This window comes from Hemiscyllium ocellatum, unplaced genomic scaffold (genome assembly GCF_020745735.1).
Source record: "Hemiscyllium ocellatum isolate sHemOce1 unplaced genomic scaffold, sHemOce1.pat.X.cur. scaffold_150_pat_ctg1, whole genome shotgun sequence".
Classification (NCBI taxonomy): domain Eukaryota; kingdom Metazoa; phylum Chordata; class Chondrichthyes; order Orectolobiformes; family Hemiscylliidae; genus Hemiscyllium; species Hemiscyllium ocellatum.
The window spans coordinates 252,064-267,681 of record NW_026867794.1 but is presented as its reverse complement, the minus strand read 5'-3'; the positions used below and the strand labels follow the sequence as shown (position 1 = coordinate 267,681).

Here is a 15,618-nt window from a genome sequence, read left to right as displayed (position 1 = left end):
TCCTTTTGGAACTTTACTGTTATGCCTTTCCTAGGAGATTTTCCCCATCATTCTTCTAAACTTTTCCTGGGAACACTGGGCAGTGGGAAGCATGCAGAGTTCCTGCCTTTTAAGGGATACTCTATGGAATGACTGGGAGGAGCTTGCTGCCTGTTTGGTCAGAATGGTGACAACTTGCCCATCAAGCTGCATGAGCCATTCACCCCCCTCCCCCCCCCCCCCCCCCCCCATGTCTTATTGCTGAGGCACAGCGGCAGCACGGAAGGAAAGCAGCAGCAGTAAATCCTGCTCTCCACATCTCACTAACACTTGGAAAATTCTCTCCCATGTGTCAAAGATCTGCCCTGTTTAGTCACATGAAGTCCCAAGATGGAAACTAATAGAAACCCAAGTAGATTTCCCCCTGAATGACAGCTGCCCTCCACAAGGGGTAATGTGTCCAGTCATCCTGGGCCAGGAGGAGGGGATGATGAGAGTTTCTAACCTGATCTGACAGTGACGGTTTTATAAACTTGTAATACCGGTGGGCATTCAGATGGTAACCTCAGTATTTGTAACACCACACTCTGACAGAATTACTCAATTCATCAGGACCTGGATATTTGCATTTAGTTGTGAGTATTGTGTTCCAGCTCATTCCTATTTGATGCATAAAAGTTCTCCTTTGAATCAAACCATCTTGTCAATAGATCTCCCTCCAAGTCTTTCATATATGTCTTGTCAACAGTGTATGATGAGCTGATGAGTGTAAGGTTGATTATTCTAATGTATAATTTCTGTAAACCCCTCTGTCACAGGGCAGCCACAATTTCCTCTGCTACAAGGAGAACAACCTCAGTTTCCCCAAACCCCTGATTCCCCAATGTCTGTTTGCTCTCTATAAGGTACACATCAGGATTGTGTTGGAACATTCTCCACTTGCCTGCATCAGTGCAGCCCCCAACAATATTAAAGAAAGTGAACATCCTCCAGGACAAAGCACTGTGCCTGAGTGGTGTCCCATCCCCCACCTTCAGCATTCCCTCTCCCCACCCCGGGGTACAGTGGCATCACTGTGTAAAAGGGAAAGGCAGCATTGTCCCCCCAGACCATAGGGCTGCTCTCTCATTAGGGAGAGATGGCTGGTGGGGGGTTTAACCTGAAGGTTACCACAGCCCAGGCAAGGGGAGAGGTTAGAAAGGAGAGTCCATCTATTGTAGATGGATATTCTTGACCTGTACCATTAACACCCATGTCCCTGCAACTAAAATCCGCCATTCCTTGTACCATCCTGGTAAATCTCCTGTACCCCCTCTCAGGGACCCTGCCATCCTTCCCAATGTATGGGCGCTCTCTGGTTTGCACAGACCCAGCTGCTCTGTGTTCCTGTGGGTGATGTCATCATAGAGCAACAGTTGCAATAAACCTCACTGTCTGTAAGGGTGGGAGACACAGAAATCCCGAAAACATTTGAGATGTTTTTAGTGTGCACTTGCGATGCCATGATAGATGAGACTTTTCCACAAGTACTGGAAAGTAGATCAGGATAGTTCGGTGGTAGTTTTCTTTCTCACAGATGGATCACCAGAGCCTTTTTCTGTTCTGTATACAGCTGAGATGTTTATTATAGGAATATGACAGGCTCCATTGGACATCAGGTCAGAAAAGGTGATACTAGAGTAGATGGCACATGGTTGGTCGATGTTTTTGGGAGGTAAGTGAGACAGAGTGTTTTAAGATGAAATTCAGAAGCTCAGCTCAGTGGTTTACAATGACATTGATTAGATACTCATTAAGAGAGATCAGCTGGCAATTATAAGCTGTTTGCAGGATTATTGAATTGATAAAGGAGACAGACGTGCAGAGATTTTTTTGGAAGGCATTGCTTTTTCATTCAAATATCTCGGATGTTCAAGAGGTCTATGTAGCTGTTCATTGGTTCTCTTGTCCAGACGCTAATTTATAATTCATATCGCTTTTATTGTGCCCGGAGTTTTGAGATTTGTATCGGATTAAGAAGAAAACGTGAAGCTATTAAAATGAGAACTTGAGTGAATAGAAAGCGCAGTAAATTTATATTACCGAGGAAACAGAGAGTATTTGCTCCAAATAAGCAGACAAATATTTTTTATATCGAAAGTGTGGTGGTGGAAAAGAGAGCCGACCAGGCAGCATCCATGGAGCCGGGGGATTCACGATAGAACATAGAACAATATAGCACAGAACAGGCCCTTCAGCCCACGATGTTGTGCTAAACATTTCCCCTAGATTAAGCACCCATCCATGTACCTATCCAATTGCCGCTTAAAGGTCACCAATGATTCTGACTCTGCCACTCCCACAGGCAGTGCATTCCATGCCCCCACCACTCTCTGGGTGAAGAACCTATCCCTGACATCCCCCCATACCTTCCCCCCTTCACCTTAAATTTATGTCCCCTTGTAACACTCTGTTGTACCTGGCGAAAAAGTCTCTGACTGTCTACTCTATCTATTCCTCTGATCATCTTATAAACCTCTATCAAGTCACCCCTCATCCTTCGCCGTTCCAACGAGAAAAGGCCGAGAACTCTCAACCTATCCTCGTACGACCTATTCTCCATTCCAGGCAACGTCCTGGTAAATCTTCTCTGCACCCTCTCCAAAGCTTCCACATCTTTCCTAATGTGAGGCGACCAGAACTGCACACAGTACTCCAAATGTGGCCTAACCAAAGTCCTGTACAGCTGCAACATCACTTCACGACTCTTGAATTCAATCCCTCTGCTAATGAACGCTAATACAACATAGGCCTTCTTACAAGCTCTATCCACCTGAGTGGCAACTTTCAAAGATCTATGTACATAGACCCCAAGATCCCTCTGTTCCTCCACCTGACTAAGAACCCGACTGTTAACTCTGTATTCCGCATTCTTATTTGTTCTTCCAAAATGGACAACCTTACACTTGACAGGGTTGAACTCCATCTGCCACTCCTCAGCCCAGCTCTGCATCATATCTGTTGCAGCTGACAACAGCCCTCCTCACTATCCACAGCTCCACCAATCTTCGTATCATCTGCAAATTTACTGACTCACCTTTTGACTACCTCTTCCAAGTCATTAACAAACAGCAGAGGACCCAGGACTGATCTGGGAACTCCACTTGTAACTGGGCTCCAGGCTGAATATTTACCATCTACTACCACTCTGACTTCAACCAGTTAGCCAGTTTTCTATCCAACTGGCCAAATTTCCCTCTATCCCATGCCTCCTGACTTTCTACATAAGCCTACCATGGGGAACCTTATCAAATGACTTACTAAAATCCATGTACACTACATCCACTGCTCTACCCTCATCCACATGCTTGGTCACCTCCTCAAAGAATTCAATAAGACGATGAAGGCTTATGCCTGAAACGTGGTTTCTGCTGCTCCTCAGATGCTGCCTGACATACTGTGCTATTCCAGCACCACATGCTTGTCTCTGATCTCCAGCATCTGCTTTCCCTCACTTTCTCCAAGTATTTGTAATGGACATGAACAGGAAATGTTAGCCTCGGCAGTTGAACAAAACTAAATTTACACTTTCTTTTTGCAATATTTGGACTGAAAACCTGTTTGTGACCATGCAACACATCAGGACATATGAACATCTCTTCTATTAAAATCCTTGGCCATTCATAATAAAGAATAACCACTGCTCTGAACAACCAGTATCGTGTGTAATTACTGAACTGAAATACCAGAGGACAGCTATTGCATTTATTGGAGGGAATAATAACAGATCCTTACTGTGGCAGTGGGGATTGATCTCAGGAACAATCAGATAATTACTCTGATTATTCCCCTGAACAGTAATTAGATGGTCATGGGGACCTTTGTGTGACCTCATGTTTAGTGTTTTGTGTGAGCATTGATTTCAAAAAACATTGAGATATTTTAAAAGATTTAGGAGCACATTGGTAATCAAGTATTAAACATATTAACTGACGTCAAATTTTGACAAAATGTTAGAATTGCTTAGAGAAACACAACTAAACGATTGTAGAATTCCTGTTAGCACAGTGTGGTAACAGGCCATTTGGTCGAAAAGAAAATGACCCTCCAAAGAGTAACCCAGCCAAACACATTTCCCGATCATATTCCTCTACATTTCCTGCTGACTAATTACACACATCCCTGAACACAATGTGCAATTTAGCATGGCCAGATCACCGAACCTACACATCTTTGGATTGTGGGAGGAAACCACAGCAAAGTCATGTCGACATGGGGATAACATGAAAATTCCACACAGGCAGTCACCCGAGAATGGAATCAAACTGAGGTCTCTGGTGCTGTGAGGCAGCAATGCTAACCACTGAGCCACCGTGCAACCATATGCTATAAGTAAAGTCAGTGATACATATGCAAAGACATATTTCAAATGAACACACTCCGATATTGTCAAAGGATGTCAAATTTACATTCAATATGAATAGATGAATGGAAAATAATAACAAACGAAAATTCACGAATGAACATTAATTAGAAATTTAATTTGATCAAAGGCCATAACAACATTTGGACGAATTGCAATTTTTTAATAACAAACGTAGGTAATTAGCTGACTAATGAATAATTGGAAGTGGCATATATTTATTTTACAAATGAAGAAAGCGACTTGTTTTACACGTTTGAAATACTGCAGAATGACAATGTATGGGTTCGAAATGTTTGAATCAAGCTCTTTTGAACAAAACAACCTGATCACTTACGATCACTTAGCCCTTTCACCTTTAAGACCACAACATTCTCAAATATTTTCCACGGATTTAGAACCAGCAGAACTAGTTAATTTCTTTTGTTGAGAACTGGAAGAGAATAAACAGCAGATACTGTGAATTAGTGATTCCATGCGAGCATTCGACTGAAGACAACATTCCTTCTTTCCAAAAATATATAACTTACAAAAATCCAAAATTTATTGTTATTTTTGAATGAAACAATAAAGAGATGTTAATTCTTTATCATTCGACTTTGTTGCATGAAAAATCCTTAAGTCTTATTGTGCTCCAAACATGATAAATCTTAGCATTGAAGTGAAATATAATTAAATGAATTCAACTATGTTTCCACAGGTAAAATAAAAATTAATATTAACAATGATTGTGACATTGTACCCTGCAAAATCTTTACAGTAGTTCATGTACTGTGTCGTAATTCCACATTTGCACAATGTACTGGATTGAATGAGTATTAAAAATTATTAGATAACAACAACAATTAAATCGTCAAAGTCTATCAATGTATTAAGTAATAACGAGAAACCTCATTTTGCTATGGGACTGAGCGATGTCTGGAAATGAACTGGAATTAATTCAGTGAAAAGTAATTACAGTTCCCTGTATTTTAAGGCTGAGATTAAGGCTGATCATTCTAATGAGCAAACATCAGATATTTGCAATGATGTTGGATGGAAAGTCATTGGTCCTGTTGTGGGATAGGTGACCTGCAAAATAAATGCATTTTCACACTGGAGTATTAGTACTAAGCAACAATGGATTAAATTTAAATGTGAATCTTACTATATTTGTTCAAAAGGCTTTCTTAAAAATTGTGCCATTATTGTAATGACAATGTCTTGCTAATTAGTGTTGGACATGAAGAATTAAAATGATTCAATATTTCAAAAGCACTTTGCTGTGATGTTGATTGAATATTTATTAAGATCAGTAAACTGAGGAATAGGACCTAGTTTTATGGATTGAAGATAGAAAAATGAGGCCATGCAGTGATTATTGAACAAGATTCTTCTTTTTAACACAAAAATATACATTATACAAGAATTGTGAATTTCCATCCACTGAACTCCTTGTAGAGATGTGTTACATTGATTTATATGATTAATATTATGATGAATGTTTAAACATTTGTGTCAGAATTAGGAAGAGAATTAGTAGATCATGAAAGTGAACAGGATTAGATTAGATTAGATTTACAGTGTGGAAACAGGCCCTTCGGAACAAGTCCACACCGACCCGCCGAAGCGAAACCCACCCATACCCTACATTTACCCCTTACCTAACACTACGGGCAATTTAGCATGGCCAATTCACCTGACCCGCACATCTTTGTGACTGTGGGAGGAAACCCACGCTGACACGGGGAGAACGTGCAAACTCCACACAGTCAGTCGCCTGAGTCGGGAATTGAACCCGGGTCTTCAAGCGCTGTGAGGCAGCAGTGCTAACCACTGTGCCACCGTGCCGCCCAAAGAAATTGAACAAACAATGTAGTCAACAACATGTGGTATACAAAGCAATTTTAATAATTTTGTCATTATTGTACAATGATGAATAACGTCAGAATAGAAACGGCAAAAAACAATCGACGTGATCAAAGCTGTTCTTTTCTTACAATGAAATGAAAGCAATAATCATTTTGTAGCACACATGATTTGAAAAAGCAGTCCTTTAATATGAAACATACCTTTTTGCAAAAATGTAGGAATTTCACAAATTTGAAATGAAGCGTTTGTTGAATTGCAACAAAATGGTTATAATTTGAATTGTCTGTTGCACACAACAAAAAGCTTAAAAATTGTTAGAATGACAAAACGTTTGTTCCCAATGTTCTTGAATTACAGTCAATGTCCATGATAAAGTAGAATTATTGGTTGAAACAATATAAATCATCATTGATGACTGGACTGAAACATAAGATATCAATTGCACTTACTGCAGGGAATAGTAGACAAATGCTTACTGTTGTTATTAGTCTCAGGAACAATAAGGTATTTACTCAGTAATCAGGTGGTGATAAGGACCTTTGTATTGCTTTATGTGCAATGTTTTGTGTTAACATTGATTTCAATAAAATAAAGGTATTTACATGAATTAGGAACAGACTGATATTTGGGTGTGAAGGATCTTATTTAAGATTAGACATTTCTAAATATTTACTAGAATTGCTGAGCAAAACACACTTAAGACATCATGCAATAAATGAGGTAATTGAGAAATATGTAAAGTCAATTTTCAAACGAACACACCCTGATATTTTCACAGCATTTCAATCTTACATTCAACATAAATAGGTGAGTGGAAAACTAAACATTTCACACAATTCACAAACAGATCAATAACTAAAAAATGATAAATAATAGCAAGTGGCATTTGTTTATTTTACTGAAGAAGAACAATATTATTTTCTAATATTTGTAGCACTGGAGCATCAAGTTCTATGTGTTGTCCGAACTAAGCTCTTCAGAACAAAACAAAATCAATGAATATAATTACTTCTTATATTTCATCCTTATGACTGCAATATTTTCAAATATTTTCCAAGGAATATTGATTGAGTGGAATTAGATACATTCTGTTATTAGTGACCTGAAAAAAGTAAATAACAAATACTGTGATTATTGGAATGAACAACAGATGTAAGCATATCGAATATTGATTTGGAAGGCAATTCAATTGATTTTTAGATATTTTCGAATCAGAATTCTGTACAAGGTGGGAATTGAAACTGTGCCTACTGGTGTGGTAGCAGAGACAATAACAGAGCTGCACAAGATTCCTTCATAACTTTCCCAACCATAATGGGCAAGGTGACAATCACACGCTTGTTACAAATTCTAAGCTAAAATGTTGTGTAATTACTGTAATTGATAATTGTTTCTAAAATCCTGATAGATAAGTTGACTTAATATTTTGAATGCGCTTTGCTCTGATATCGATTGTATATTCATTAATACTAATAAACTCAAAATTAACATTAAAAGGTGGCTTTAATAATTAAGAAACACTGACCAACAATCGATTTTTTTTGTAGAGTCATGTCCATTTAATTAATGCCATTTTTACCGTGACAAATGTTTCGACATTTATGTCAGAATTAGGAAGACAATAATCAGAGCTGAAAATGTGTTGCCAGTTAAAGCACAGCAGGTCAGACTAATTAGGCCAGGAAAGTGAGTATGATTGGGAAGGAAAGGTAGTGTTAATGACATTTGGTCCCAGGAGTCATTTCGTACCAAATGACTGATAATTGTGGGATTATTTTTCATTGACAACTAATGTTGGAAGAAAAAGAAACGATCTCAACATTTCAAAAGCAGTTTCTTTTTCTGCTTATGAAATTAAATAAATATTGTTTTGGAGGTCATAGGATTTGAAAAATAGAAACAGCCATTTAATGTGAGATTTGAGCTGAAGAATCGTTCTTTTCACCCCAGTGTAGTGTTTCCAATAAATTAAAATTTAGTGTTAGTTGAACTAAAGAACAAATGGATGTACCTACATTGTTTTTTTGCACACATAAAAAGTAAAACAATTTTAACATGGAAATTATTTTGCTCTGAAAGTAATAATTTCACACAAAGTAAGTGTTTATATTGAATTGAAGTGTCAGCATAACTGCAGGAGTGGTTTCCACTGAATGAAGACTCAGAAGGCAGGCAGAACTCTGGGAAGTGGAAGATGTTTATCTATGCTGCAACAAGTTAACATAGAACATAGAACATTACAGTGCAGTACAGGCCCTCCGGCCCTCAATGTTGTGCCGATCTGTCATACTAATCTGAAGCCCATCCAACCTACACTATTCCATGTACCTCCATATGCTTGTCCAATGACAACTTAAATGTACTTAAAGTTGGCGAATCTACTACAGTTCCAGGCAAAGCATTCCATAGGAGTAAGTGAGGACTGCAGATACTGGAGATCAGAGCTGCAAATGTGTTGCTGGAAAAGCGCAGCAGGTCAGGCAGCATCCAAAGAACAGGAGTATTGATGTTTTGGGCATAAGCCCTTCTTCAGAAATGAGGAAAGTGTGTCCAGCAGGCTAAGATAAAAGGTAAGAAGGAGGGACTTGGGGGAGGGGCATTGAAATTGCGATAGGTGGAAGGAGGTCAAGTTGAGGGTATAAGGCTGGAATGGGGTGGGGAGGAGAGGTCAGGAAAAGATTGCAGATTAGGAAGGCGGTGCTGAGTTCGAGGGATTTGACTGAGACAAGGTGGGGGAGGTGAAATGAGGAAACTGGAGAAATCTGAGTTTATCCCTTGTGGTTGGAGGGTTTCTAGGCGGGAGATGAGGCGCTCCTCCTCCAACTGTCGTGTTGCTATGGTCTGGCGATGGAGGAGTCAAAGGACCTGCATGCCCTTGGTGGAGTGGGAGGGGGATTTGAAGTGTTGAGTCACGGGGTGGTTGGGTTGGTTGGTCCGGGTGTCCTCTGAAACATTCCGCAAGTAAGCGGCCTGTCTCCCCATTATAGAGGAGGCCACATCGGGTGCAGCGGATGCAATAAATGATGTGTCTGGAGGTGGAGGTGAATTTGTGGCAGATATGGAATGATCCCTCGGGGCCTTGGAGGGAAGTAAGGGGGGAGGTCTGGGCGCATGTTTTGCATTTCTTGCGGTTTCAGGGGAAGGTGCCAGGAGTGGAGGTTGGGTTGGTAGGGGGTGTGGACCTGACGAGGGAGTCACGGAGGGAGTGGTCTTTTCGGAACACTGATAGGGGAGGGGAGGGAAATATATCCCTATGGTGGGTCCGTTTGGAGGTGGCAAAAAAGCATTCCATACCCTAACTACGCTCTGAGTAAAGAAACTACCTCTGACATCTGTTCTATATCTATCACCCCTCAATTTAAAGTTATGCCCCCTTGTGCTCCCCATCTTGGAAAATGCTCTCCCTGTCCACCCTATCTCACCCTCTGATTATCGTATATGTCTCTATTGTCACCTCTCAACCTTCTTCTCTCCAACGAAAACTGCCTCAAGTCCCTCAGCCTTTCCTTGTAGGACCTTCCCTCCATATCATCCTAGTAAATCTCCTCTGCACCCTTTCCAAAGCTTCCACATCCTTCATATAATGCAGTGACCAGAACTGTACACAATACTCCAAGTGCAGCTGCACCAGAGCTTTGTACAGCTGCAGCATAACCTCATGGTTCCAGAACTCGATCCCTCTATTAATAAAAGCTAAAACACTGTATGCCTTCTTAACAAGCCTGTCAACCTAGGTGGCAAATTTCAAGGATCTGTGTACCTGGACACTGAGATCTCTCTGCTCATTTACACTCCCAAGAATCTTAGCATTAGCCCAGTACTTTGCATTACAGTTATTCCAACCGAAGTGAATCACCTCACACTTGTCCACATTAAATTCCATTTGCCACCTCTCAGCCCAGCTCTGCATCTTTTCTATGTCTCTCTGTAACGTACAACATCCTTCCTCATTATCCACAACTCCACTGACTTCAGTGTTGTCTTCAAATTTACTAACCCACCCTTCTACGCCCTCAGCCAGGTCATTTATAAAAATGACTAACAGCAGTGGACCCAACACCGACCCTTGCGGTACACCACTGGTAACTGGACTCCAGGATGAACATTTCCCATCAACCACCACCCTCTGTCTTCTTTCAGCAAGCCAATTACTGATCCAAACTGCTGTATCTCCCACAATCCCATTCCTCTGCAGTTTGTACAATAGCCTACTGTGGGGGACCTTTTTTAATGCCTTGCAGGGATCATCCCCCAAGGCCAATCTCAGAAAGTAGGTCCATGACACACTGTAACGTGTACAGTAAAAAGCAGTAATTGTACACACTTGCTGTATTACAATGGCCACATGCAGTGTGGTTACAATCCTTCACTCCTTATACAGACATCCGATCCTGTAGAACACCTAATCTCAGATGGACATTGTTATGGATAGCCCCAGCTTCCTATTGTTTCATGATGTTTAAAAGCTCCTAAAATCTTCCGGCATTGGTATCTCTCAATGTATCTTATTTCTTCAGTTTACAAAGTTAATTATTACACTCCTTCCAGCCTCAAACTCTGCCTTGTCCACAATTCTCAAGAATCTGCAATTAGAAGTATTTTTAATGTTCTGAGCAACTTTAAAATAGTAACTGTTTCTGACAAATGAACCCTGTCTGTTGCCCTGATAGCTGCTGTGAAAGTTAACTGGGCTGTATGCTGCAGCTGGTGTTTATTCATTCACTGGGACAATTATTCTTTCATTAATGAATGTCAGGGTTGGTCGTTTTTCTGTATCTGGCATGTTCTTATTACTGTCTGGAATATTACTGTCTGGACTGGCATACTTATGGACTTGGAGTAGGATTTTACAAAATATTATTTTCTTTCATCAAGATTGGAACAGACTGTTAGTTTATCTCTCCTCCGCCATCTTGTGTTTTAATTCTAGGGCAGGTTGCGTCTTTTTGTTTGTCAGACATTTCGTATGAGCCAACATAGGTCATTCTATTCCAGATGGGGCAGGGCACCCCTACAACAGCAAATCAACCAGGATTTCAGTATTAAAATACAAATCTGCATTCGCTACCATTAGGGAACAATACCGTGCAATATGCCTACGTCACTGAGACTTAATTCCACACTTAAAGCCAAATATAATGGATTTCATCAATGATTAAATATTAGATATAAGGAAAAAATTGTCTTAAAACAGGTTACTGCAAACTTAAAATAATTAGAAACTTCATATTGCTATCTGTAACATGTAGAAATGAACATTAATGATTGGAGTCTAAAACAATTAGACGTATCTTCATTTGTAATATTAATCCAATGATTTCTCTGAACATTCAAATGAGAAGGCATCAGATATTTCCTGTGAGTGTTGGATGAGGAATCATTGCTTGGTTCATGGTTGTGTTGACCTGGAAAAAAGATCCATTTTGCTGTGTAAAATTGGCACGACGAAATAATGGTTTAAATTGAAATGTGAATCTCATGATATTTGTTACTAAACTTAAACAGAATTATTGTGTGATGTTGGTCTAACAATGAATTGGTAATTTATTTTAGAATGCTGACACATTAAATGATTCAATATTTCCAAACGAGTTTGCTCTGATATCGATGACACAGTAATTAGTATCAGTGAGCTGAGAACTAGAATGCTGGCATGATGGTTTGGAAAATACATTCGATATGCAGTGATTATTGATCAGAACTGTTTGGTCATTCAACATTCTCAGATACTCCTGCAATCTTTACTTGCTGTCTCAGCTTTTCTTCTGTGGAAATACAATATATAATCCATTCAATTTTCCATGTCATCAATATTCAGTCATTTGTGTCAGCATTACAAAGAAAATAAATCGATAAGGAACATGGTTATTATAGCGAAATACAGTCAACAGCATTTAAAGAGGAAATGTTTCAATAGTGTCTCTGAGTAAACACGTGAAAAGGTTTAATGGGGATCTGTTCACAATGTACTTAGCCACAATTACATTTTCTTAACATGATGACTGGAGGGAACTTATCAGAAAACTCGCCTATATTTAGGAATTCCTTTATCTCGATACATGTTACTTTCAGCATCCTCAGTCACAAATAATGAAGTGTGATTATTGGCATGGGAACATGTGGTGTGTAAATTATAAGAAGGTATCTCTTGCATATCTTTGGGATGATGTGATAGCGTGCTGCCTGCTGTGTTTACTTATCCTGAGAACAATATGATACTGACAAAAGGTTTTTCACTGAACAATTATCGGGTGGCCTTGAAGACCATCTTATGGCTTTATGTGCAGTGATCACTTTGATTTCAAGACCTTTGATATATTTTCCATGATTTGGAAAGTGATTAGATTACTTACACTGTGGAAACAGGCCCTTTGGCCCAACAAGTCCACACGGACCGACTGAAGCGCAACCCACCCAGACCCATTCCCCTACATTTACTCCTTCACCTAACACTATGGGCAATTTAGCATGGCCAATTCACCTAACCTGCACATTTTTGGATTGTGGGAGAAAAGCGGAGCACCCAGAGGAAACCCACGCAGACACGGGGAGAATGTGCAAGCTCCACACAGTCAGTCACCTGAGGCGGGCACTGCACCCGGGTCTTTGGCCCTGTGAGGCAGCAGTGCTAACAACTGTGCCACCGTGCCACCCAATGTTCAATAGTTTTGTGACAAATGTCTAATGTGGTCATTAGCTGGATTCAAAGCATTCAATGTGTTGGTGCAAAAACCCTTCATTGTTGACACTTTCAAGAGAGGTATATAATGCTCAGGCATTGGCTGGAAGTCAAGGTGTTAGAAAATTTGGGTCATCCTGGAACTGATTGATTCTCGCTGCTGTTTGACTTAGTTTGATTAATTTTGTGTTTGTCCCGATTTATCTGGCTGTAGGTGAATTTAGAATGTATAATTTCTGTCCAAGGGTCACCTCACATCACTGGAGAGTGAAAATATAGTTTACATACAGTGATAACAATGAATTGATAATTAAATCTTGTGTTTTAACAGATAAAATGATTTATTTTTTCCAGTAGGTGTTAGATATTGATTAGATATTTATTAAAATAGATAAACTGAGAATTGTAATCCTGCTGCAGGATTGTTGAATTGTTAAAAGGTACATATGTAGAGTGTTTTTGGAATGATTTGGTGGTGCCAGTGTTAGATTGGGCTGTACAAAGTTAAAAAAATCAAGCACCACCAGGTTATGAACCAACAGGTTTATTTTGAAGAACTAGCTTTCAGAGCGCTGCTCCTTCATCAGTTGGTTGAAGGAGCAGCACTCCGAAAGCTAGCGCTTCCAAATAAACCCCTTGGACCATCACCTGGTTTTGTGTGATTATTTAACTTTGTTTTTTGGAAGGAATTGTTTTTTTCATTCAAATATACAGGCTGTTCAAGAATTCTATCTAGCCTTCCATGGCTTTCTTTTAGAGACCACACATTTATAGATTAGATTAGATTAGATTAGATTAGATTACTTACAGTGTGGAAACAGGCCCTTTGGCCCAACAAGTCCACACTGACCCTCCGAAGAGCAACCCACCCAGACTCATTTCCCTACATTTACCACTTCACTACGGGCAATTTAGTATGGTCAATTCACCTAACCTGTCCATTTTTTTGGACTGTGGGAGGAAACCGGAGCACCCGGAAGAAACCCACACAGACACGGGGGAGAATGTGCGAATTTCACACAGACAGTTGCCTGAGGTGGAATTTGAAACAGGGTCCCTGGCGCTGTGAGGCAGCAGTGCCACCATGCCACCCACAATTCATATAATTTTCACTGTAATCAGTATTTCAAATTTGCATTAGATTTAAGATGAAAATGAGGACCAATTAACGAGTGCTTCCATGAATGGAAAACACAGTAAATTGAATTTACAGAAGCAAATTCAAGTTTGATCCGAATAAGCAAATCAATACTTTGAATGGAAATGATCCGAAAATGTTTACATCTACATTTGAACTAAGTCAAATGACTCTTTTTTTGAAATAATTGGACTGAAAACCTATTTGAAAACATGTACAAATCAGGACTATTGACAAGTCTTGCTGTTAGTGCTCTTGGCCAATCGTAATAAAGAATAAATACTACTTTGAGTAACAAGTATCATGTGTAATTGCTGGGCTGCAAAGTAAGAGGATAGCTCTTGTATTTATTGGCAAGAATTATAACCAAATGTTTACTGTGGTTACTGCACTCAGTAACAATAAGATCAAGATCAATGGCTGTTAGAATCCTTGGCCACTCGTAATGAAGAATAAACACTGCTGTGAGCAATACGTATCTTGGATAATTACAGAACAGAAATTTCAGAACACACTCATTGTATTTACTGGAGGGAATGATAATCAGATGCTTACTGTGATGATTGATCTCAGGAACAATAAGACAGTTACTCAGATTATTCCACTGAACAGTAATTAAATGATCATGAGACCATTGTCTGGCTTTATGAATAGTGTTTTGTGTGAGCATTAATTTCAATAACATTGTCATAGTATACAAGTCTGCAAGTTAGGTGAGTTGGCCATGCTAAATTGCCCATAGTGTTCACGGATGTGTAGGTTAGGTGCATTAGTCAGGGGAAATGTCGAGTAATAGAGTAAGGGAATGTGTCTGGGTGGGTTACTCTTCGGTGGGTCGGTGTGGACTTGTTGAGCCAAGTATCTGTTACAACACTGTAGGGATTCTATGACTCTATGATTCTTTGATTTAGGAATAGATTGATAAGCGAGTGCTAAAGATACTATTTAAAGTCAATAAAATCTTTATGTTGAGTAGAATTGCTTAGCAAAATGCATTGAAGCCATCATACACAAAGTGAGATAAGTGGAAGTAGTAAGGTATTTTGATTAAATAAAATGAATGTCATTAGTTAGATATTTTAAATTTGAAAAACTACAGTGTCCTCAAATCTAAAATTTAGAGACAATGTAATGTGATACATACATTTATTAATGACTGAAGATAATAAATTGCAGATTCTGTGATTATTGGAATGAACAACAGACAGAGCAAATCCAAAATTGGATTGAAAAGCAATTCAAACTCTGCTTAGATATTTTCTAATCACCATTCGAAGCTGTTTTGGTGCATCTCTGTTGAAGATGGGAACTCAACGCACACTTCCTGGTCTCGTGGGAGACACTCTACTGGAGTTCCACAGGTTCCTTTCATTGTGTTCCCACCAAGGAAGGGTGGGATTATAATTAATTGTGATTACTCAAATGAAAACTAACCAGTGTCCACTCCTATAATTGGGCTGGGAATTAATTCGACTGTTTCTATGCAATGGACTGAGAATGAAATGGTAATTCACAATAATGATGGTACTAAGTATATAGGCTCTTACGTAAAAATTACTATCGTGACAA

At 39.5% G+C, this 15,618-nt stretch overlaps 1 long non-coding RNA gene across 2 annotated transcripts in view; it reads right to left on the bottom strand.

Annotated features, from left to right (window-relative positions):
- Positions 1 to 6,558: 6,558 nt before the first annotated feature.
- The window catches only part of LOC132810063 (uncharacterized), a 51,127-nt gene continuing 42,067 nt past the window's right edge, over positions 6,559 to 15,618 (bottom strand). The window contains exon 6 of one of the 2 annotated variants that reach the window (XR_009642677.1): positions 6,559 to 7,334. This is a non-coding gene — a long non-coding RNA (uncharacterized LOC132810063). Of the gene's footprint in view, positions 7,335 to 11,533; positions 11,638 to 15,618 lie in introns of those variants that run through there. The other variant, XR_009642676.1, reaches the window with a different exon arrangement.